General features: G+C 40.6%; 1 protein-coding gene across 14 annotated transcripts in view; it reads left to right on the forward strand.

Moving 5' to 3' along the window:
• The first annotated feature begins 3,211 nt into the window (after nt 1-3,211).
• TNC (tenascin C) overlaps nt 3,212-25,163 on the forward strand; it is a 98,252-nt gene continuing 76,300 nt past the window's right edge. For all 14 annotated transcript variants that reach the window (XM_005580950.5, XM_005580952.5, XM_045373727.3 and 11 more), the window contains exon 1: nt 3,212-3,385. The gene's annotated coding sequence lies outside the window, so the exon portion shown is untranslated. The remainder of the gene's footprint in view (nt 3,386-25,163) is intronic.

Genomic DNA, 25,163 nt, shown 5'->3' on the forward strand with positions numbered 1-25,163 from the left:
AAGCAACAATGAAATCAGTCTTTGGCAGGAAGCTCTGTGCAGAGGTGGTGTTTACACGCATTCATTCTACCCTCTCAAGTGGAAAAAAAAGTGCTTATGCTTCTGAGAAGGATGCAACCATGAGGGATCAGATGCCAAGAGGTATGGCCTCTGCCAAACAGGAGGATAAATGGTTCTTCATTTCCATACACTTCCTCTGCTGTAATGTCTAGTGTGGCTTGGTTACTCAGTTCTGACTGTGACAGTTTTCTTCCTGGAAAGCAGGCATAGTGGCTTCAGACAAGTCATTCTTCCTCTCAGTGCCCCATTTTCTGATCTGTGCGATGGAAGCATTGTACACAATAATCCAGTTTCCTTTCCAGGTTCTATGGTTGTAAAAGGAAGAATTTAATTATAAAGCACAACATGTCAAACATTTATTTGTTCCTCCATTACTTCATTCATTCTATAAACATTTACTGAGCTTCTCTGATACCCAAGGCTCTATGCCAGGTACAGAAAAAGCAACTGTGATCACCAACCTCAGGAAGCCTAGAGTCTAGAAGGAAAATCTAGACATGCACATGTTTAATTATACCACGTTGATGCAATGGATGTCCTAATAGAGTTACAAATGCCATAGTGCATAGAAGCATTTCTTCCTAGATGGATTTCTTCCACTTAGGAAGCTCCATAGTGAAGTCAGATCAGAAATGGATGATAAATAGATGTGAGGACATGGAGGTGAGGAGCCTAGGGCATCATCCTAGCATGAAAAAAGGTTGGGGGTATTGTAGAGTACGTGGTGCGTATGGACCCATCTACCAGAAACAGAGGCTGTGAACAGTACAGGGATGGAAAACACGTCCTTGTCTGGGCCCTCCTTACTCAAATGCCAAAAAGCTATATAGCTTAAGATGCCACATAGCTTTTTGGAGAAAATACCTTTTACAAGTAGCCTCTCCTAAAAATGCATAAATCATCTCTTCTCTATGTTATCAGAATATACTTATATGATAGCTGTTAACTTAATCCACAATAGTATTCCTGTTTGTCAACTCCACTAGCCTTTTCCTGCTTTGAGGGCCAGCCTGGTCATATTTGGCTTTAGTTTCCCTGTGATTGGCCATGCCACTTGTGGTAGACACTAATCAATAATTGTAGAATCTTAAGAGAACTGGGGAGAGGAGTTCGAGTTTGAGACATTCCCCAAAAAAGCCATATCTATCATCTAGTTTTCTAGCATGTGCTCTTGTCTTATTTAAAAACTCACATAGAATTATAAATATATTGATTATATGTTATATACAAATATAGTTTATATACCATAGGAAATATATTGTACACTATTCTAATATTTTACTCCCTAACCCAAGAGATTAACTCAGTAGCCTTAGGAAAGCCAGGAGGCATGGAACCACTCACTGCTGGTTGAGACACAGCTTCATGCTACTGAAATATCCTTTGGCTAAAGCACAGAATGTAAAACTTCCCAAACAACCAACATTTGAATCAGCCAAAATGGATCAAAAGTTCAAATGAGCAGTTTTATGACATGACTATTTATGGGCTTTCTTGCTCTCTGGGAGGGGTCACTTTAGCAGAGAATCCTAAAATACTACAGCCAAAGCACCGTAGGATGACCTAATCATGTCTTTTTTTTTTTTTTTCAGAGAAACTGAGGCCCACAGCAACAATAATAACTGTGGGGATGATATCATTTAATGTTGAAAATAAGTGAATAATTGAGAACTCTATTATTAGTAGCTATTTTTTAAAAAATCAAAGGTCTCTCCTAATTAGCTTTACGGAGCAAAGAAATGTATTTTCCATATTCAAATATGGCTGTGATTTCTACACAAATCGTGTTAACAATCTAATACAGCATAAAACATTGCTTAAATATCCTCATACCCTATTCCTAAATAGTAACGTGTAATAGAACTCTGGAGCCCAGTGTTGTAATAAAAACACTTCCCAGGTGTATTCCCTTGGTGAAGTTTCATTGCTTCTCTAAACCTCAGTTCTTCTGTGAAAAAGAGACACTTGTGCCTATCCTACTTACTGGTTGCAAGGATATAATAAAAATCGTGAACAAAAATAGTGTTCATAAAGTACCCTGCACAGCACCTTATTAAAGACTTAATAAGGGAGGGCTCAATGGTAGTTGCATTTTGAATTACATTCGATGTTTCATTTTCCTCCACGGTCACAAACTACTATGCTCTGTGACAGGCTCAGAAGTCTCTAGGCGCGGATGAAGTGCTACTTCTCCACTCCCTTAAATGCCCCTGTATGCCCTGCGGATACTCAGCGCATGCTAACCACCAAATGAACGAATGACTCAGAGCTTGGAGGAAATCCACGGCAGGCTGGAAAGCAAAGGCGCAGCTTATGGCTCAAGGATTAGGTTGTTACCTTTTTAAATTATTGCTTTTCTTTAAAGAAAAGGCTGTGGGGGACGCCTTTCAGCACTAAGAGAAAACCTCAGAAACCGTTCCCCCTGGAGACCCAAGCTGAGAAGACCACACCAGGCACAGGGCATGAACAATGTCAAAAAGCTACTGCCCTGTAGGACACTGGGGCTAGAACAAAGATGCCTCCCAGCAGCTGGGCAAGGCTGGCTGCCACATAAGAAAAGCAGGGCTGACATGAGCCTCCCACACGGTCCCCACCTGCTGAGACCTAATCCTGGGTTATCTCTCCGCTGGCCCAGAGAAACCTGAAACGCCCCAGGCTTTTGAAGGGCTTTATCTCCTCTTTCCAGGAACTGGGCTCAGACCCTGTACTCACTCCCAGGTGCCACTGAGCAGCTGCTGCCCAGAGCCTAGGCGAGCCCTGGTCCCATTTCCAGCTTGACCAAGTACAGGAGGGGAGCCAGGGCTGCGGATCCTGCTCCCTCTTGCTCCCCGGGGCATCCGTCTCACAATTAGAAAACCCGTGTGGGGAGCAAAGCAAAAATCACATTTCACTAACAACTACTCGGGTCGGGGGCGGGGAGGCGGGAGGGGAAGCGGGAATTCCTACTTTCTCCATAAATTGTATGCAAATGGGTTCCTTCCCTGGCTGAGAGCCAGGAGTGAGTGCGTCTTTCATGAGCTAACCCTGTTCCGCTGGGAGGGCTGTTCCTTTAATTCGCCAACTGAAAAAGTGGGAAAGGATGTCTGGAGGCGAGGCGTCCCATTACAGAGGAAGGAGCTCGCTATATAAGCCAGCCAAAGTTGGCTGCACCGGCCACAGCCTGCCTACTGTCACCCGCCTCTCCCGCGCGCAGACACACGCCCCCGCCTCCGTGGGCACAAAGGCGGCGCGGCTGGGGGACTCGGGACCGCGCACGTGGGAACTGCCGCTGCTTCCCACTCCAGGTACTTCTTCCAAGGATCTAGGTCTCTCCCCCATCAGAGAGGTAAGTCTGTTTTTCCCTCATCACTAGAGATCCTTATGATGTACGGATTGCATTCCTGGTACCAAATAAGTTGTGGTTTTATATTATAATTATAAAACGTTTGGGTGGTTTTTTTTGTTTGTTTTTTTCCGCTGCTGGAAAAAAAAAAAATGAGTGTGTATTGGTTGTGATCAGATGCACCTTGACTGTTCTGGTTTTGTAATTTTGTTTGTTTTAACTTTATGAATAGTCAGACTTGGAAGGAACTTTTCGTAAAGTTGTTATCTTCAGCTGTTCTGCAGAGGAAAAGTAAGAATTTTCTCTTAAACTTCCCCCCTACTTCTAGCCTGACTGATTCACCTGTATGTATATTTCATTTTGAGGGTTAGGGAAGTAGAGTTTTAAGGTAGAGTTTGCTCATAGCCTGCCCCTGGGATGGGTTAGAGGGACTTTGATAGAGGAGTGCAGGGAGAATACAAAAGTTTACATCTAAACAGACCTTACATAAAGTTTACAAACAGTTTTGTACCCATTCCCTCATTTGGTCCTCAAAATATTCACCCTGGAGATGAGAGTTGGGGGACAGAAGAGAGGAGGTGGCTCCTGGGCCAGATGAGTAACTGACAGGCAGCTAGAAAGTGGTGGAGAACAGCTTTATTGGGGTGCCTAGAGCCAGCAGCATCCCACATGTCTCTAGAATCACCTCCTCCTCCTCACTTCTCATCACAGAAAGATCTGAGCAACAACGTCCCCCAGGTATGGGAACCCTACTGCCCCTGGTGTACTTTGGAAAGAATGCAGGGTTTCTTCTCACCCATCGGTGTTGTAAGAGGAATAAGAGCTTATGTTTGAAGCCAGAGGTGTTTGGTATTCTCCCCACCACCATGCATACGACCCTGAGAAAGATACATTGCCTCCTTAGTCCTCAGTTTTCCCATCTCTAAAATGGGGACAATAGCGTCTGCTGTCGTTTTGAGGAGAAAATGAGGTATAGAAAGATCAGCAGTGACTGCTCAATAACTGGAAGTTTGGATAATCATTGTCATTGCCAAAAACTGCCATCACTCTGGAAGTTAAAAGAGGCACTTAGCCAGTGTTGGATCGTTTCTTGTGTATTGTTCCTCAGCCCACTCCCAACCCCCACTTTTTATCTCACCCAATCTGATGGTGTCTCACCAGGCTGGCAGGTCTGAGACTTGGCTATATTTTACAAGCAGGAGGTTGTGTTGGCACAGGTTGGAGAAAAGGTAGCAGCCTGGGGCTGGGTGTTAATGTCAAATACTGATTCCAGAATGTCAGGAGGTTTTGAGTTTAGGCATCTGCAGATTCTAAAGCTGACAGCTATGAAGTACGATGCTGTTGGAAACTCTTTGGAAAGCTTTCTGTCCGGAGGGAGAGCAGGACAGGGAGCCCCACTTGAAGAATGAATGCCTCTTTTTCATGTTTTTGTAGACTTTTTTCCCCATTTTTACAGAGCTTTCCCATATGTGCTTTAGAAAGGAAAACTACTACCCACCCCAGCCAGGCAAGCCTGATTCAGGACTGAAGATTTATTCAGTCCTAGATAACCCAGTGAAGAGTTTCTGGCATTGTGCACATACAAGCCATTTGCAGGATATGTAAGTTAGCGTGCTTTGGCCCTTGCATTTCAGGAAGGTGACTGCTTCGGGGGGAAGAAAAAGGTGCACAATATGAGTATTCTCTGGTTTGCTCAAACAGAGTAAATTGGACAAGGATTGAAAGGGATGTTGCCAAGCTCTACAGTCATTAAATATTTTTTCCTCTATGCTTTGTTTTAAAAACCTAGTTTCTCTATTTTATCTCCCACTAACCTCCTCCTTCCCCACTCTAAGAAGTTACTAACCTTTCAGCCATCAGCTTTGTCATTCATATAATGGAGATGACAAACTATGTCTCACAGGGCTCTTGCAACATTCAAATGACGTAATATATGGCAAACTCTTGGCATAGTACCTGCCACATATTAAGGGTTCAATAAATGGAAACTTTTCTCTGTTTATCATTTTACAAGGAGTTGTCCAAGATTAATGTTCTAATACCATGATTTTTAAACTTATTTTTAAAGATGGAAATATTCATTACATGAATTTACGGCAAAACCCCAGTATATGACAGGTAAATGTAGGGCTGCTTTGGTTGAAGTGAGGTCACAGGGTCTAAAACTTATACCTTTGCTCTTAGCCTCTGTGACATTGCCACAGAATGTCCAATGACAAAAAAACACAGTTACAAATCGTGAAACCAGGCTGCGTGCATTCTGGTTGCCCTTCTACCCTTCAACAAGGATTTTTGCGCCTCTGAATCACCATCTGTAACAGAAGTAAAAGCAAGTCCACAAATAGTGCAATAGACAGGAAAATATATGAGAAATTTAAAAGGTTTAACAGTCTATTTTAATTAATTCTAATGACAATGATAGCCAAAATATACGATGAGCCTACTTTCTAAACTGTAGCCCTTGGTGGGATCATGCACAGCATGTCTCTGAGGTGTGGACTGTATCTGTTGGACAAAGAGATGGCTTCAAGAACAGGGAGACTGAATAAATTTACTAAGGTCCCAGAACTCAAAGTGATAGAACCAGGTTTCACACCCAGGTCCCCGTGATCACCAAGTCAGAGGTACATTCTGCCATGTTCCTTCTGAATGCTTCTCTGCTTCTTGCCTGCCTTTAGAAGGAAAACACTTCCTTTCTGACTAAATATGCCCCTCCAGGCAGACTGTGGCCACCCATAAATACAGCAGTAGCGTGATCATATAACCAGAATGGAATTTGGAAAGAGAATTCAAGATGACAGGATGAAAAACATATCCCCCTTAATCCTACCCTTTCTAATGCTTATAATAAATTAAGAGCACATATTCTCTTCTTTCTCTGTAGATTTCTATAGACACCTAGCTGTGCTTTCTTACAAGAAAAAAACATCCACTGGACCAAAGTGCAACCCTCTTCATGCTGAAGGCACTTCAGTTTGAAATGTAAAAAGTCTAGGTTGCAAAAGTTTAGTTGGTTCAAAATAGACGTCCTTTTGTGATGGTAAAACATGCAAACACAAAGTTGATAGTGAGGGCTATGTGTGGCATATGTAATAGGAGGGTTTGCCAATAGTTTTTCATTTAATTCTCACTCTAACACTACAAATTATAAATTACTAGCTCAATTTTATGGCTAAAGAAATCAACACTCAAGGAAGTTAGGTGACTCATCTGAGGTCTTTCTGTAATTGAGGGGCAGAGCTGGCTTTGACCCAAGCTTTCTAACTAATACCCTACTGTTCTTTCTGCTGTGCTACATTGCCTTCTGAAGTCAGGCTGTGCTGACCAAGTTTAGAACCTTTAATGGTGTCTTTCAGTGAATGATCAAGATCGTGAAGAAGACCCCAGCTGTCATTGGTGCCTATTGATTTTACAGAATAGCCCTGCATGTATCATTTTTCATGGTTCTCAGCAAAGGTCAGCTCTCAGTGGTGCAACTCTCTGCCTGGAAACAGGAAAGTTCAAATTTCAGCCCCTGGAAGAGAGAAGAATGAAACTAGAGGTAGCAGTCAGGTCACTCCTGCTGATTTTTCATCTCAGAAAAGTAGGCACACAGGTGAGCCAAACATCTGGTTTTAAAAGGGCTGATTGGTAGGTAAAGTGAAATCGGCCTTGGGGCCACGAATCCCAGGACAATTTGGAAATGGTTGTAGGCTCCAAGCCACAAATTGAGCTACAAATTCAGGGGAAGCCTGGGAGAGGAAGATTATGATTCAAATACTTCTCACTCTGAGAAGATTGTAGGGAATCCCCTTGAATCTTATCCCGGTCCAGTCTGAACACCTTCAACATGTGGGAAACATTAGATGAAGGCTCCTTTCCAAGAGGAAAACCCCCCTCAAAGTGTGATGTAACCAGCTGCCTACAAACCCCAGCCATAATTCTAGTCAATGTAAAAGACAGAGATGGTAAACTTACCTACCTTCGGAAGCTATACATGCTTTGTGACTTCTCTGTAAAGGAGAAAAGTCTGCGTACCAACCTGATTCTAATCCTAGTGGCCAGACTTTTTTCAGTTATGCCCCTAAGCCTAAACTCCATTCCCTCCACCTTGTCTCACATTTCCAGCTTCTCCTCCACTTTAGAAACAACTCTATCACCATCATTACTCTCTTTGACCCTTCACCATAGAATAAAAGCAAAATGTCCAAGTCAAAAGCAGATCATGAATGGAAAATCCCTTCCATGTGCATTTTCAGTCTATCTGTGAATGGAGATTTTTAACAATATATATTTCATGCCATGTTGTCTCAGAATTTTGAAATTTCCTGAAGTTCATAGGTCCTTCATGATATAGCCATGGCAACTCAAATAGCTTTGTTTGGTCCTTTAACCTTCCCCAAATACCCTACACCAAGAGCCAGAGATATATCATGAGCTCTGAACATAGATAGCTTTGTTTCAGAATTAACCATTATTCACCTCTAACCCTAAAGCTGGCTACTGCTAACTTCGACAAGAATGTGTCTGAAATGTTGTCCTAGGAGAATCCTAGGGGATAATCATAATAGCTAATATTTACTGAGGACTCTACAGGCATCATGCCATTTAGTCAACCATAGCTTCTAGTAAGTCTTAACACCCACCCCATTCAAATATGCACAATGTGAGGCTGAAAACGTTTAAGTAGCTTACCCAATACCATGCAGAAAGTACTTGGTGGAGTCAAAAATCAAACCCAGTTCCCAGTCCTGAGAGGGTGGTTATAACCATTTCAGTAAGGAAGTCTTGCTCAGCACCCTAATTCTATTCATCTTCTGATGAGAGAGGGCTAGACACAGCAAAGCTAAGAAAGAGACAAAAGCTTGTCTTTTGGGTCCTTGTGTTCTTTGACAGACTGTTTAATTTTGCTATCTCCAGCTTGCTCCTTCAGGCTTCACCTCTTGAAAAAACTGTAATTAAATGATTAGCATGTGACCCATAAATGTAATATATTTTCTCTACTAGACTTTATGCTGCATGAGAGCAAAGCCCGATCCACATCACATCCCCGCAACCAGCCCGAGATCTGAAGCACAGACACACATAAGCAAGTGCTGCCCAAGGAAAGCCATGAATGCCCTGCAGGCTGCCTGGAATCCCCCTGCTCCAGGTTCCCACTGAGCTCTACCCGTCCCCCACTGTGTGTGTCATAATTACCCCTATGATTGCCTTCCCTGCCACACTGGACTGTACACCACTAAGGTCAAGAACGTTAGGGAGGCAGGAGCTTTGTCTGCTGGAGTTCGTTTTCCCCAAAAAAAAGGCCAACCATGGGCAGACGCACCATTAGCACAGTCCCCAAAGGAGATACCCAGGATTGTGGAATGGTCTTGTGAAGGTCGATGCACAGATATTGCAGAGGAGTGCTTTAACTTCTAGGTAGGTTACTATTTTCTTAAATCTCCTTAGGGAACATAGAATTTTCAAACTGTAAGGGCTCACGGGCAGCCTCTAAGCCAGAATCTTTCAGACTGGATTTTAAAAAGAACCTCAGAGGAGATTTGGGGGCTGCTGTGAAGAGACAGGGAGGTCAAGCAGGGGATTCTCCTCAACTTATATCAATGAAAGCCCCTCCACTTATCTGTTTTGTACACTGAGCCTCCTCATGAAATTTCATTTGATGAAAGGGTTCTGTGGGGAAAAAACAGAATGTTTTTGTAAATTGCTGCCCTAGGTTAGCATACCTCATTTTAAAGAGGGTGAAACTGAGACGTAGAGAAGGGAAAGATCTTTCTAAGATCTTCCGCCAGTTGGCAACAGGGTCAGTGTGGAATCCCAGGTCTTCTGACTCTTGCTCTTGGAAGCCAGGGACAATATTAAAAGTTTCAGAATTAAGACATTCTTTTAGAAAAGAAAAATGAACAGAGTCTTATTCTCTCAAAAGCCTTAACTCATATGGACTGAGCCAAGGATGACTAGTATCTCTGTATTCATTATCTATTAATGCATACCAAATTACTTTAAATCAACACTCATTTATTATCTCATGGTTTTTAGAGGTCTAAGCACAGCTTAGCTGGATTGTCTGCCTCATGATCTCTCATGAGGTTATTGTCTGTGTTGGACAGGGTTGATGTCCCATCTAAAGGCTGAACTGGGGGATGATTAGCTTCCAAGCTTGTTGATGTGGTTGTTGGCTGGACTCCATTTCTTGAGAGATATTGAACTGAGGGCCTTAGTTCCTTGATGGCTGTTGGTCCAAGGCCACCCTCAGTTCCTTGCCACATGGGCTTCTCCAACAAGGCCATTTACATTAACAAAGCCAATGAGAAAGAGAGTTGCCAGGCATGGTGGCTCACACCTATTGTTAATCCTAGCACTTTGGAAGGCCGAGGCAGGTGGATCACTTGAGGTCAGGAGTTCGAGACCAGCCTGGCCAATAAGGTGAAACCCTGTCTCTACTAAAAATACAAAAAAATTAGCCTGGCATAGTGGTGGGCACCTGTAATCCCAGCTACTCGGGAGGCTGAAGCAGGAGAATCGCTTGAACTCGGGAGTCGTAAGTTGCAGTGAGCCGAGATCAAGCCATTGCACTCCAGCCTGGATAACAAGAGTGAGATTACATCTCAAAAAAAAAAAAAAAAAAAAAAGAGAGAGAGAGAGAGAATCTATAAGCAAGAGGCACATCACAATCCTGTGTAATCTAATCATGGAAGGGATATTCCATCACCTTAGTCATATTCTGTGTGTTAGAGGAAAGTCGCTGGGCCATCCCACACTCAAGGGGAGGTAATTGCACACGTATGAAAATGCCATGAGGCAGTATCAATGGGGTCACCTTAGAGTCTGCCTGCCACAGCCTCCAACACTCCAGTGTCACCAATTTCTGGCAACTTCTTATCAATGACAAGTTCACTCAACCCATCTGTACTCTCCCTGATGAGTAATAAAAAATTATGGCAGCCACTAAAGTGGACTAGTTTCTGTTTAGCATCCTCCCATGTATATAGTGGAGTCAAATGTTTTGATTAGCTGTCTTAACTCATTGGGTAGCCATAATTTCTCCTGAATTTCACCCCAGGGAGGGGTCTTTCAAGGTAGTGATTCCAAATTTATTTTATTCTAATAATTTTATTTATTAGTCAATGTGATCAAAACTAAAACTCATCCATTGTCCCCATTCTCAATCTATTCCTCTCAGCAGATATAATAATAAATAGTAACATCTTCGATTAATTCTTTTTTCCTTACTATCCCCACATACGAAATATTGTAGTCTCTACTGCCTTGACAAGCAAAACTGTTCACTGCCTCCCCACTTTCTCCATCATCATCCCCTGCCCCACCTCCATTACTCCTGTAGTTCAGGTCTTGGCACCTCACAGATGGGCCACTGCAACAGCTTTCCCACTGGCCCCCAGCAACCCAGCCCTCCCCTTCTTCAACCTGAGACATAGAGGTTAACATTCCTAGGCCTCGAGATTCCAAATGCTTCTCCTCTGCCTGCAAAAAAAAAAAAAAAAAACCGATATTCTGACATTCAAGATTCTCCATGATCTTGCTTCTGGTCTCTAAACAGATCCTGTACTTCAGCTGTAATTCATACTCTTCGCATCAACCCTTTTATTCCTTTTATGTCCTTGTAAATGCCATTCCCTCATGCCTAGATATCCTTTTTTATATTTTTCACCTATTCATATTTTTCTCTCAAAATTCAGTTCAGGCACCACTTCTTCCAGGTAAATTAGATGCCCCTTTACTGTCATCTCATTCTACCTATGTTTCTTTTTTTAAATCTGTCATCTCCTTTATCATCCTGGAATGGACTATCTGCCCCTCTTGACAATATAGTTCTTAAAAGAAAAAATTGTATCTGGTTTATCTGAAACCTAGCACAACCAGAATAAAGTTAATCTTTAGCAATTAATAGGAGTCTTTGCTGTGTCCCAGATTTGGACATCCTCTTCCTTAGCAGTTTGCTCAGAAAGCCCAGAACTTGAAGTTGTTTTCACGCTTCACCCACTGGCTTGCAAATGTGCAGTGTGGTGACACAACATGTGACAGGAGGAAACCATCCCAGCCCTAGGACAGGAAACTGTCTCAGAACACAGACCTCAAGGAATGTGTTTGCTTTCAGAGGTGGCCTTCAGGATAAAACACAAATTGCTTTAGATTTGGAAAAACCAGTACCAAGGACAGAGGAGTCCTGTCTGGGGATTTTAGGCTGAGTCACAAGAGATAGCTGAAAATCTGGAGGTTAAAACAAAGATCAGTCAACAACTAATAGGAAGAAAGAACAGGCTCAAGGGAGGGATGGAGACAAACAGCTGTCTATCTTGGACATGGAGAAGCTCACATCCCATGAGAAGAAATGAATAATGGTTAAGAGTATGACTTTGGCATCAGAATCCTCTGGGTCCGAGAGGTATTTGCTTGCTATGTGATCTTGGCCAAGTTACTTAGCTTCTTTAAGCTAATTTTTTCTTATCCATATTAAAAGCAAAGTAGTAGCACCTAGTTTAAAAGTTTATTGTGATGATTAAATGATGTAGTTCATGAGCATTGCTTAACACAGAAACTGGCATTCAATATAAATGTTTTGTTGTTGTCATTGTTTTGTTACTTGTTGATCAAATAGTTCTTGATGATAAGATCCCACTAGAGAAGCAGTTCCCAAAAGTGTGTCATGTGGAAAAGCATTCTCATGGAAATCACCCAAAAAAGGATTTTGTGGCCAAATGAGTTTGGGGAACACTTAATACCCTTCTGTTCTTGGAAATGCACAGCTCATATGTCCATTCAATGCATAATTTTAGGGCTGGTGATACAATAGAAACTAATACAGTCAAGATCCCTTTATTCATGGTGTTTACATTATGGTGGGGTATCTTAGTTTGTACAAGTTGTTACAACAAAATACCATAAACTGAGTGACTTACAAACAACAGAAATTACTTTCTCACAGTTCTGGAGGCTGGGAAGTCCAAGATCAAGATGGCACCTTCTATGTCCTCACATGGTGGAAGACATAAGGCAGCTCTCTGGGGTCTCTTTTATAAGGGCACAAATTCTATTTATGAAGGCTCTGCCTTCAAGATCTAAGTACCTCCCAAAGACTCTGCCAACTAATATTATCACACTGGTGATTACGTTCCGATGTGTGGATTTTGAGGGAACACAAACATTCAGATCATAGCAGGGGGAAGGCAGACAATAAAAAGGAATCACATAAATTTATAGCACAATTTCAGGTAGTGGTATTTGCTGAGAAGAAAGACAAAACAAGGTAAGGGGATAAACAATGACTGGTGGGGAGAGGGGTGCTCTTTTAGATGGGGTGAGAGGTGAATGTGCCATTGTGCAGACATCTGAATGAAAGGAGAGAAGGAGCTCTGTAGGCAATGACTAGGAGTTTGAATTTTATTCTGAGTGTGGTTAGAAGCCAATGGATGGTTCAGGGAAGTAGAGTGCATCATCTGAGAAATCTTGCTGTAATTAATCTATTCAACTTTCATTAGCCCAGTATCTCCAAACATACCTGACCATAGGACGTCTACCTAAAAACATCTTGCAACGTAGTCTGGGAAATTCTTCACTGGAGTACAGGGCTTCGTAGATTTTAAAGAGACTGCAAATTTGCTCTTTTTCATCTAGATCTGCAGTAAAAATCCAAACATACTGCTTGGGACATGATAGGTATGCCCAGGAAGGAAAACCTAGCTCAAGAGGTAAAGACAAGCAGGATGTCATCCTAATTAGCAGCTCTTTTTGGCCAAGACAATCGATGAGCACAGCCAGGCCTCAGCAGATTCTGGAAGCCCATTTGATGCCAACGGAAACTCGCCAATATCTACCCAAGGCTAATAAGTGTTTGCAAACAGTACACCTTGGCTTAAGTATTCTCCAAAAAGGAAGTGCATAAAACTTGAGATCCAGCAGAGGTTCTGGGAGAAAAACAAAGGTCAAATATTTTGGTGCTTACATGTGCGCAGCCACCAAAGAGCTGCTGAAGGTCTGGGAAATGGAAAGTCAAGGTATCCACTTGAATGCTGATCTCTTTCTTTATGGAGCAGTAAAAATTTAAGTTTTTACCTTATCTGAACTGAAGAAAATTCCTTTAGGAGTCAGCCCAGTGTAGCTCAATGTAGTTGAAAGCACACATTTTAGAGCCACAAATAAATCAGCATTCAAAAGCTAGCTCTGCCTCTCAAGCCAGTCATGGAAACTCCCTGAGTCTCAAATTAATTTTCAAATAAACATAATAATACCTAACTCACCAGGTTGTCATGACAAATGACAAGATAAATGATAGCATGAATAAAAAGCATTTAGTATAAGATTTGTCATAAAAATGTATATAATAGCCACTCAAAAAAATGTTAGTTTCCTTACTGTTTAATTCAATCTGTATTTAGTTTCATAATAGAAGCTGTCATTTATTGAATAACTACTATATTCCAGCAGAGGTTAGCAAACCACAGGGTGGCAGCCTATTTTTGTAAATAAAGTTTTATTGGAACACTGCTATGCTCATTTGTTTATGTATTATCTATAGCTGCTGCCTCTACGATAGCAGAGTCGAATAGTTGTGACTGAAATCATCTAACTGCAAAGCTCAATGTATTTTCTATCTGTTCACTTAAGGAAAAGTTTACTGACACCTTCCAGTCAACCTACTAAATTTTTATACTTACTTTCCAGTCACCTTAACCTAACAAGGTGGATATTATCATACCTATGCATATAAAGAGATTGAAGCAGAAAAAAAAAATCAACTAGTAAGTTCCCCTCCAAAAACATAATGTTAAACTCTATACCTAAAAGAAGTTCAGAATAACGATTAAAAGTTATTCGTTTGTATGATTCATCTTCATTTGCCTCTGCCTTCCTCTGACTTGTATTTCTTTTTGACTAAATTTCTTGAATTTCCTGCCATATGCTGAATTAAATGATCCTATTTAGAAAGAATTTTCCCTCCTTTCCTTACTTATACAAATAGGTTGTTTGTTCATAGAAGTCCATGCTTTCAAAACTGAAAGTGGTAATTTCCAGCCCCTCTGAAATGCTCTCCTGCCTTGACTGATTTCTTGGAAACCATGCTTTTTTTAGATAGTACATAGTGTGAAGCCCAGTTTTCCAGAAATGATAGATTTTTAGCTCCCCCATCTGCTACTTCTCACTATATCTTCCTCTCACTTATTAACCTTCTCTCCAGGTCAGACTCAAGGAGAGCAGGCTTTTCTCCAGGGGCTTTAAAGATTTGCCTAAGACATAGATGTTATAGTCCGCCTGGCCTATGCTGTCCCCTCAAGTTCACGACTATAAATAAAATAGTTATGTGAATCCCAATTCCCAAACACCATCCTACCTTGTTCCATTTTGCAAATCCAACAACTCTATTCATACTAATTATGTTGAGTTTCTCTCTGATAGTTAGTAGATAAATATTAATTCTTTAACTTGAACAATGAATCTTACTTCAAAGGTAACTTGATATAGCAGAAAGAGCATAGACTTTCGAATTATAAGGCTGTTCTTAATTCTGATTCAAATAAATGCTGACTGGGCCACTTACATAACCTTCTTAAGCCGTCGGTTCTCTTACCAGTAAAATACAAACAATGCTCCCTAATTCCCACAGTTGGTAACATGATTAAACAGCATTTGTAAAGTGCCAGGCACAGTATAAATATTGACTTACTTGCCTCATAGTTTAAATTGCTCAAGATCCTCTAACACAGGACTTCACATTTTATCCCAGACAGGTCATAGGTATATCGCTGCTTCCTTCTAATACAGGAGGAAATGAAAGGAGAAAGGGTCTAGGATTTGTTCTCTATCAGTTCTTCCCCTATCGTGTGCCATCAAACCTAATCCTAATCCTGTGACTCACTTCAAACAGAATAATCAAGTAGATTTGGGAAACACTCTATAAACTGTCCCCTTCTTGGAGATTTCCAACGAGCATGAACCTATTAAACACCCTGGAAAATCCTGAAGTAAAGAAAGTTGTGTAATTTGTTTGGCTTAAAATCATATATGGTTAAAATAACATTTTCCAAACATGTTTAATTAGGAAATCTTTTTCCCTCACATTAGTACCTATCAACATGTTGTAGATTACACTTTAGAAAATGCTGTTTAGAGTTACACAGCTAAGTTAAAGCCAAGTCAAGGAGGTTAGACATATCTCTATTTTTCAGGTTCTTCTGCAGTTTTTCCTGTCCTGCCTGTAGATCATAAAGATGTTTCATTGCCAGTAGCTTCTCCAGACCCCGACCTTGGTTATGCAAACCATCCTTTAACATAATTAAAACAAGTGAATCAGTTCACCTGATTTAAATTTCTGTTCCCCCTTTCGAGCTATGTGATCTTGAGCTGTGTGAGCCTCAGTTTTCTCATCTATAAACTGTGAAAAATAAAGACAACTACCTCAGAGGTCTTGGGGAGGATTCAATGAGATAATCCACAGAAGACACAAGAAGCAGTGTCTGGCACAGATGGCATATGCAATCAATGTTGGTTATTATTGTAGCATTTAGATGGTCCCATTTTGGAAAAGTGAAAATAGACAATGAAAGTATGTTTGCTTTGCCTGGAGTCACACAAATTTATTACTGGAGTAGTCTTAGTTTTCCCTGAGAGTCTGGTTTCCTGCTTCCAGTCCTAGAGACGTATTTTTGTTTCACGAGTCATATTCTATCAAAATGTATCAGACTTTATTGAACTTGATTTAAACAGGATTTTGTAATTGTCAGTGGCTCCATCTGGCTCCTTCTGATGCAAACCCACTCAAGCAGGATTCCATTCATTTGAATATTAGCACATTAGATCGGAAAAGATTTCCAAAGCTGTCTGTTTTGCTATGCCAAATATTTGGTGTATGCATCAATACTCCCCACTCCTGTCCCCATGGTGGATATTGCTAATCCATCACAGCACCTTTTCCCGAAAGCCTAGTCATAGTCACAGAATCTTTCTCAAAGCAGTTCCAGGTAGTTATGTCAGCTCTTTGAGTTGAAACGTAATTGATCCCAAACCAATTCCACTTCTTAACCAGTGCCTGAACCACCTCTACGCTATTACTCTTTTATTTTTTAATATGCCCAATGTCATGGAGCTCCTTCATAAAGGGAAACACGAAGGAAAAGGAAAGAAAAGGAGAAGATGTACTAACATTAGGGTAACGTTTATTATTAATATGTCAGGCACTTACAGCTTTGTTGTCCCATTCACTGTCTCAAACATCCCTGGAGAGATTTTATAGTTGAATAAGCCACAATTCAGAAGGTATAGAACGTTGTCCAAGGCTCCCCAGCAGATAAGTAGAATTTGATCTCAAGTCTTCCTGACTCTAAAGGCAATGCTCCTGTCTCTCCCATTGCAATGCCTTCTTAAAATTTTTCAGGGTCTTTCAGGACTGTATTTCTGACATTGGGTGGCTGATAACAGTTTCACAAAGGCCACCATATCACAGAGCCCTATTCAGAAGTTCTCTTACTTAGGGTTGTGTTAGTCTGTCTGTACTTTGTCGTAATCAGTTCTTCCTAGATAAATCTCTTCCATTTCTTAACCTTGGCTCAAGACTTTGAGAACTGCTTTCCAATGCTTGTGAAAGAGTCAACTAGATTTCTTAAAATTCTGGATGAAGACCAAAATAGAAGAGGTCATTGTTCCATTGGGAAATGAATTCAAATCTATTTTTGAAACAATTTTCCAGAATTTTACAGGAATCTATATTGTTGCCACTTGGTCAGAATCACTTTTTATTTTCTTTTCTGTCTAGGCAAGAAATAGAAGAGAGAAAGCAAGTGCTCTGCAGTTTTATTTCAAAAATTGAAACCAGACCACACCAGGGCAGTTTGTGGTCTGAATGTATCAATGGATCTAGTCATATTTCATCTGAGCATTTCTTAGGTATACTAAACCACAAATATGAATCTCATTATTGTGTCTGGATGGAAATATTTTATGGATTAAGATTTGTGGATTTAATTTGGTTGGTAATGGAACTTCTGTTCAAGGGGCAGGATGGAGGAAGTCGTGAGGCACCACCAATGCTTAAGCCAAACTATGGAAAGAAACAGTATTTAGAGGGTTTTGTATTTAATGTTGGCCATTTGACTTGGGTCTAAAGTGAAATTCAAAATAAAGTTCAACAAAAATATTGTGAAATTAGCAATGGACCACAGATCACTAGAACCAAAGGGATGTTAGAATTGGGAACCATACACGGTTGCTCATTTTACATGAGAAACTGAGGCCTCAAGAGTGGATGTGACTTGCCCAAGGTCACACAATGACCCTGTTGGTCAGACCTGCTTGGCAGAAGTGGAGCTCAGAGCTTCTCCTCCAGATCTTCAATTTATTGCACTTCCTGTTATATGGCCTCATAAAAGGCCAAGTATCTGGGAACTTAAAAAAAAAGTAATGAAGGTAAAAATTTTAAATGAGGAAGGGAGACCTAGATTTAACAACAGTACAACAAAATGACAAATACTGCAATGAAATTGAAAGTGCTACTAACTAATAACCCAGGATGCTTTCTTCACACCAAAACCAAATTTTCATGCTGAGTGCATCTTAGGCCTGGCCAAACTTTATGACCAAGTTTATTTGGTCATAAAGAAATCTTGTTTCAAAGTAGAAAGCACTGAGCTCTTAAAAGCCCTTGGGTTGATGTCTAGAATCTCATGGGAAGGAGCTAGGTCTGTCTTTGTCACTTTTGTACCCTCTGCACTTAGTGTAGTGTCTGGAACATAGTAAGTACTCACTGAATAACTGAATAAACAAAAACAAACTAATTCAGAACTGAGACTGTGATAAATTCCTTGATACATCTTACCAAGAAATACATTCAGCTTCATTTTATTTAATATAAATATATTGTGCATTTACTATGTTCTAGATAAAATGTTTTGTGTTGGGCATTCAGAGATGAATGTCTCAGATATATCCCTACCCTCATAGAGCTTATAGTCTACATACAATCTAACTGCATGCAGAATAACTGTATGCAAACCCACTGTTTATAGACTAATACAAATATAAGCTAGAATTAGCTAATTTCCTAAGAGATGGAATTATGCACACGTAATAAAGCCATTCCAAATCTTTTTTTAAATGATAAATGAAATAATATCATATCAATTCCCCAGACAATTCAGAAGAGAGAAAGATAAATTTAGGCCAAAGTTACCTGATAAAACTTTCAATAGTAGATTTTTTTAAGCAGCATCTTGAAGGACTGATAGATTTATTCTCGCAGAGATGGCAAAAAGGCTTCTAGAAGCCTTCAAGGCATCTGGAACCCTCGCTCAATGATCACTGAGAAATGGCAGCATCCCAAAGGTATCTGTTAGCTTGCTTCATATCCATAGCAGTCACAGGCTGTCTAGCATCTTAATGGTCTACTTCTCGGGGATTGATTGTATACTGCTTTGAGCCAGGTGTTGGGAAGCTATATAGTCAGAGGTTGGGGCTGGTCTTGACTCACAGCTCCTTTGCTTGGCCCTCCAGCACAAAAGCCTGTAAAAAACCATGGTTCAGAGCCCTGACTTTGGACTCAGATGGGCTTTGGTTCAAATCCTGACTCCATAACTTAATAATGTCTGAACCTGCACAAACCATGTAAAGACTCTATGCCTCAGTTTTATCAGCTGCAGAATGAGGGTGCAAATACTATCTCATAATTTTATGTGAATTTGAAATTGGAAATTTAAAATGCTAACTAAGCACAGGCTCTGGCAAAATCAACACTTAATAAATTATAGTTAATGATATCTGTATTACTTATGATGGTGATGATAACGATGTCAACTTCCTGATTGTTATTATTATTATGTTAACTTCTTAATGATCTTCCAAGGCCTCTTCAACCAATATTTGGTGATTGTAAGTCTTTGCTTTTCTAGGAAGCCCTCCATGAACTTCCCATTGCAAACTGACACACAATTATCTCATTCAGGCTGGCATTAATACCAGACCTTGCTTGTATATGATCTTCTAATTTCTGAGATCTCTAGGAACAAAAAATAACTGCTTACTTGGCCTATTTTCCAAAGTACCCAGCACATTGGGAGGTCCATAGTAAGTGAATAGCAATTCGCTCTTGAAATAATGTTAACATTTATACTCTTGCTATTGGCTTGGGAGTGTTCACCATGTTCTCAACCTGCAGTGGCACTTAAGAATATCACAAATACTAAATCAGCTATACATGAAGTTAAAATCAATTGCAGCTGGGTGCAGTGGCTCACGCCTGTAACCCTAGCATTTGGGGAGGCAGAGGCGGGCAGATCACCTGAGGTCAGGAGTTCGAGACCAGCCTGGTCAACATGACGAAACTCCGTCTCTACTAAAAATACAAAAAGTTAGCTGCGCATGGTGGTGGGCACCTGTAATCCCAGCTACTCAGGAGGCTGAGACAAGAGAATCGCTTGAACCTGGGAGGTGGAAGTTGCAATGAGCCGAGATCGTACCACTGCACTCCAGCCCGAGCAACAGAGTGAGACTTCATCTCAAAAAATAAATGACTAAATAAATAGCATTTTGTGACTCTTTGGGAGGAAATTATGAGCTTTGTGATTATACGGAACACATTTATCTTCTTCAGTGTCGTATTGTTCATACTTAACTCAGGGCTTGGCACGTATGTACTGAAAAAGTAGATAGTTGGATGAATGGATGGATAGAGAGACAGAAAAGCAAAAACCTCAACAGGGTCAAGAAGTCTAGAAATACTTTAACACGAATGCGCTCCAGGATCCCACCACCTATATTTCTCTCTGGAGATCATTACAATAACCTCAGACTAAGAATTACTGAATGACTTTCGTATGCACTTTTTTAAAGTTTTTTTCTGCCAGCTTTATTGAGGTATAATTGACAAATTAAAATTTTATACATTTAAAGTATACAATGTGGTGATTTAATATATGTATACATTGTGATATGATTACCAGATTCAAGCTAATTAATACATCCATCACTTTACATAGTTACCTCTGTGTGTCAATGATAAAGACACTTAAGATCTACTACTATCTTAGCAAATTTGAAGTATACAATATGTTATTATTAACTGTAGTCACCATGTCATACATATACACTCCTTTTTGAAGGCCTCCCGGTGGTCTAGAGGAAAAGATCAATCTCAGTTGAACTACTTGACCCAAAGGCAAAATCTCTGGATTTTAATATCAGCTTTAATAGTTAATTAGTAAAAGTCACCACTGATTACCTAGTGACTCTCTGTGGGTGTTTCAATTCAGTTATTCTCTTAAATAACTAGGTAGTATGGCAAATAAGTTTCATGTGATATACCTACCTCTATTTATATACTACTTAATTGGCTGCCTGAAGTGATGATTCAGAATGATTCTTAAGTAGGGTTCCTCAGAAGTGTGTTGTTATTGATTAGCTGTGTCTGCCCCATGCACTAGAATGAAGTGTTTTGTGCCACAGACTTGCCATGCCTGTACCCAGTGATCTTCTACAGTTGCTTCTAAGTCCTGCTCAAGCATGATTTTGATTCTATAATTTGATGTCTGTCTGTGTCTTTGGAAAGTACTGAGAAGCTGAGCCAAATATTTCCCGTTAGGAACACAGTCTTGAAAGACTAAACCACAGGCAGTCTATTCTGTAGAAAGCCCTGGCTCAGCAGCATGGACAGCCATCCCAACGGCAGCACTGCCCCTGAGAAACCTTGGCCAGGGTCCTGACCTCCCAGAAAAGAGCCCCACCCCAGGCTAATTCGTTTGCTTTTCTTGCTACTGAGTTAAAAGAGGTAGGATAGGAGGAAACCCAGGGTTGTAGCCACAGCCTCCTCACTTTCCTAAAAATTTTAGAGTGTCTCTGCTACTTGACAAATTGAAACACTAAGATGTACACATTTCCATGGAAAAAAGCAACAGCAGGAAAGAGAGGGCTTCCCAGATTTGTCTTATAGATCTTATCCTTCAGAGACTAGCCTTCTGTTAGAAATGCCGTCTCCAAGCAAAAGACAGAATAATCATATAATACCAAAACACACCAGTTGCTAAGGTCTCCCTCTTTTTAAGTGTTAGCTACTGAATGTTTTGCCTGTATTATCTCATTTTTCTCACTTTCAGTTGAAAGAACTTTATTGTGCAGTTGATATTAGTGTTCCCATTTTACAGATGTGAAAATTAAGGCCCAGACAGGCAATGTTACACAACCAAGACAGCTACTGGATGGAGCCCTGTGGATATGCTACTACCCAACCATTTCTAACCTAAAACAGTGGTGATTCCCACTTGGACACAGGAGGGGGAACATCACACACCGGGGCGTGTTGTGGGGAGGGGGGAGGGGGAAGGGATAGTATTGGGAGATATACCTAATGTAGTTGGCGAGTTGATGGGTGCAGCACCCCAGCATGGCACATGTATACATATGTAACAAGGCTGCACGTTGTGCACATGTACCCTAGAACTTAAAGTATAATAAAAAAAAAAAAAGAAAAGAGTGGTGATTCCATGTGTTTCAAATTAATAGCAAGTGGCAGAGTAAGGATCTAGCAGTGTTTGACTGATGCGAGAGCAGATATCCTCAAACATTGCACAGATGTTTCTTTGATATCTGTCAATGTTAGTATTTATCATTCTTCGCAACAGGTATCTGTTTACATGTCTGCTTTCTATACCAAACTGTGAGCTCATTAAAGGCAAGACCATCATTGGCTTCTGAAACACCCCCCCACCACTAGGCTATCCCATAGCCTGTTCTTACATTTGTTCAACATATCTCTGTTGAATGCAAGAATAAATCATTTAAAAAATAATTCTCAGTCCTCTCGGATAATCGCTGGCTCCCCCAACATCTTAACCGGGCATCAGTTAAGCCACTGTTCTGCCTAAATGGATAACCACTTCTCAGTTCTGGAATTCTTCAAACACCTAGGGTTAGGAGGGTCTTTACTTTGGCAGTTAAGAGTTTTCTCAGTTCTCTTATGACACAGGTTGTGCTGGACTCATTCAACTATGGAGATCAGATGTCCTCAGGGAAAAAAAAAATCCACACTTAAGGCTGTTTCCTGGCTCCTCTCTCTTCCTGACACATTCCAAAAAGGAATTTATGGATGTTGGGAAGGACAAAGGGTGAGGAATTTCTAGGACATTTAAGAACGCCCATGTAAGCAACTCTACGCTTGACAGGCCATGCACAATAAAACCCTTTTGCCTGTAAGTGAGAAGAAAAATTTGGTATAAGCTGCCTCATGAGTTGCCAAAATGATGTGGAAACAAATTCATCTGCATTTCTAAATGACAGGAATTCTCCTTGTCCTCCCAAACCTAGAATATTTCATGTACGTGCTTAAGTCAACAAGATAAATATATTCCATGAGGTACTAAAAATGAAGTCATAGGCAACTAATTCTGAAACATGATTCTAGCCAGTTGGAAGTTTTATCTTTATCTAAAAATGAAATTGTTTATTCTCCAGCTGTGATCAGGGAAAAATTCAGATTGTTGATTTCTTTGTCTAGCAATGGTCTTTGTCCTGCAGTGAGGTGCCCAAAAATAACTGTTAGTCTATTCCCTGCTGCTTCCAAAAGGTTAGCTACCAAACAGCTCTACTAGTAAAAGAGAAAAAAAGAAGGATTTGACAGCAAGCCAATAGGCATCTTAATGTGTAAAATTATGTGCTAAAAAGCCATTAAGACGGGCATGACACTGGCCTTGGTTTCTCAACCTTATAAATAAATTGTTATCTCACAGTAACGCTCTGAATAAAAGTCTGTAATGCCAAAATCTGAAGAAATGATTCAACACTGATAACATTTAATACCAAGACAACTGAAATAAGATTAAAGCTTAACATTTAACCCCTCTCTTACCCCACACTCCCCCCAAAAGCTTTCAGGACCATTGTTTTCATCTTCTTATTTTTTGTAGGGCGCTTGGGCCGTAAATGTACCAGGTATTTGGATAATGGGGGACTAAATATTAAAGCCTATATTCTACCCAGCCTTCTCAACAGATGACTAACTGTGAGCAGTTAGGCACCTAGCCTTACAGAGGTGCCACACTGCTTACTGAGTTAAGTACCAGCTTTTCATGTTGATCTTTTATATCCTTCCTAATATGGCTTCTGCCAACACCATGTAGTCTCTGCCTTTCCACTTTCCTATGCGTTATTTCATACCCTAGTAGAATGAGACCTCTCCATATTCCCTGCATACTACACCACCTTAGCATGTGTCTGGCACCCACAAGGATAAGCCACTATTATTACAGCCATCTTCTTAATTCTCCTCACCACCCATGCATTCCAACTTCTTTGCCTTTTCTCATGGTGTTTCTTTTTTCTAGGATGCTGTAGGCTTCCATTTGAACCCACCTACTGGAGTTGTATCCAACCATTTTTCAGAATCTTGCCCATCTTTCTAGTACATCTCAAATGCCACTTTTTTGAGATGTCTTTCTTGGGACCCTCAATGGGTATGAGTTGGCCAGTCTCTTTTGTTACTTGTTATAGTCATGAATGTATCTCCCTGATTCCCCCATCCCTTCTGGAGACAAGGTTTTCTTTCTGATCTATTCTGTATTTGGTCAGTGTTGTCATTACTGCTGCTGTTATCATTAGCTGTCACATATTAAGCACACCTTAATGTGTGCCAGACACTGTGCCAGTAGCTTAACATGTGTCTTCTCATTTCATCCCACTCTCCTGCAACACTATGAGATAGGCATATGTATCCCCGGGGAGAGGCGGCAGGGAAAGTGAGGTTCAGAGAGGAAAGGGATTGGCCATAGGGAGCAGCTGCTAAAGTGATAGAACTGTATCTGAACACAGGTTTATTTTACTCCAAAGACCAGACTCTTTCCCCCATACCCAGCTGCTTCATTAACAGAAATGTTTAGATGGCTGAAGGGTATGGACTGAGTGCTCTCAAAACTGGAGCACAGCAGTGCAGGGACAGCAGAGGAACGGGAGTCATGAGTTGTCTTTGACAAGTTCCTCCAGCTTCTAAGGAGAGGCTGAAGCAGACAGAAAGAGACATCAGACTTGGCCAGAGTGGTTCCTGGAGCAATTTAGTTTTAGTTTGACGTGGGGAGAAGATTCTCACGAGACTCTAAGGTGTGCAGAGGGAGGCAGAAAAATACATTTCTTAACCCAAGGACAAGGTTGGGGGAAAGGATGCTGATCTGACACAGGGTAGTTATCTCTTCAGATCTGCAAAGAACAATAGCCTTGAGGATTATTTCTCACTTGTGCCTGGATATGTTCAAACATGTAAGGTATGGAAACTACAATGCACATACATGCTTGCTATAGTTAATTGAGTTAGTTGCTAAAAAGAAGCCATTTTTTCTCCCTAATCCCAAGGCACTTGTATCTGAGGTACTCACCCATTTTCATTAGTCAAGAAACTTAACAACATTGAAACTTTCTTGTAGATTCTTCTTGACCTCTTTAAGTCTCAGTCTCCTCATTTTGTACCATGGGCTTAGTAAAAACAAGCAATCCTCTAAACCAGTGCTGCTCAATAAAACTTCTTTGGATGACAGAGATGTTCTTCATCTGCACTGTCTCATATTGTGACCACAAGCCCCATGGGCTCTTAGGTGCTTGAAATGTGAGTGATCACCTGAGGAATGAGATTTTTAATTGCATTTAATTTTAATTAATTTTAATAATCACAGGCGGCATATTGGACAGAGCAGCTCAAGACCAATGAATTCAAAGTGTTTTACCTCTTCTTAAATTTTCTATCTCATGGGGAAATTTTTATTGTGGATTTTTTTCACCAGATTAATTAGTTTGTGAGACATTGACAGGGATGGAAATACAT

Source organism: Macaca fascicularis, chromosome 15 (assembly GCF_037993035.2).
Source record: "Macaca fascicularis isolate 582-1 chromosome 15, T2T-MFA8v1.1".
Classification (NCBI taxonomy): domain Eukaryota; kingdom Metazoa; phylum Chordata; class Mammalia; order Primates; family Cercopithecidae; genus Macaca; species Macaca fascicularis.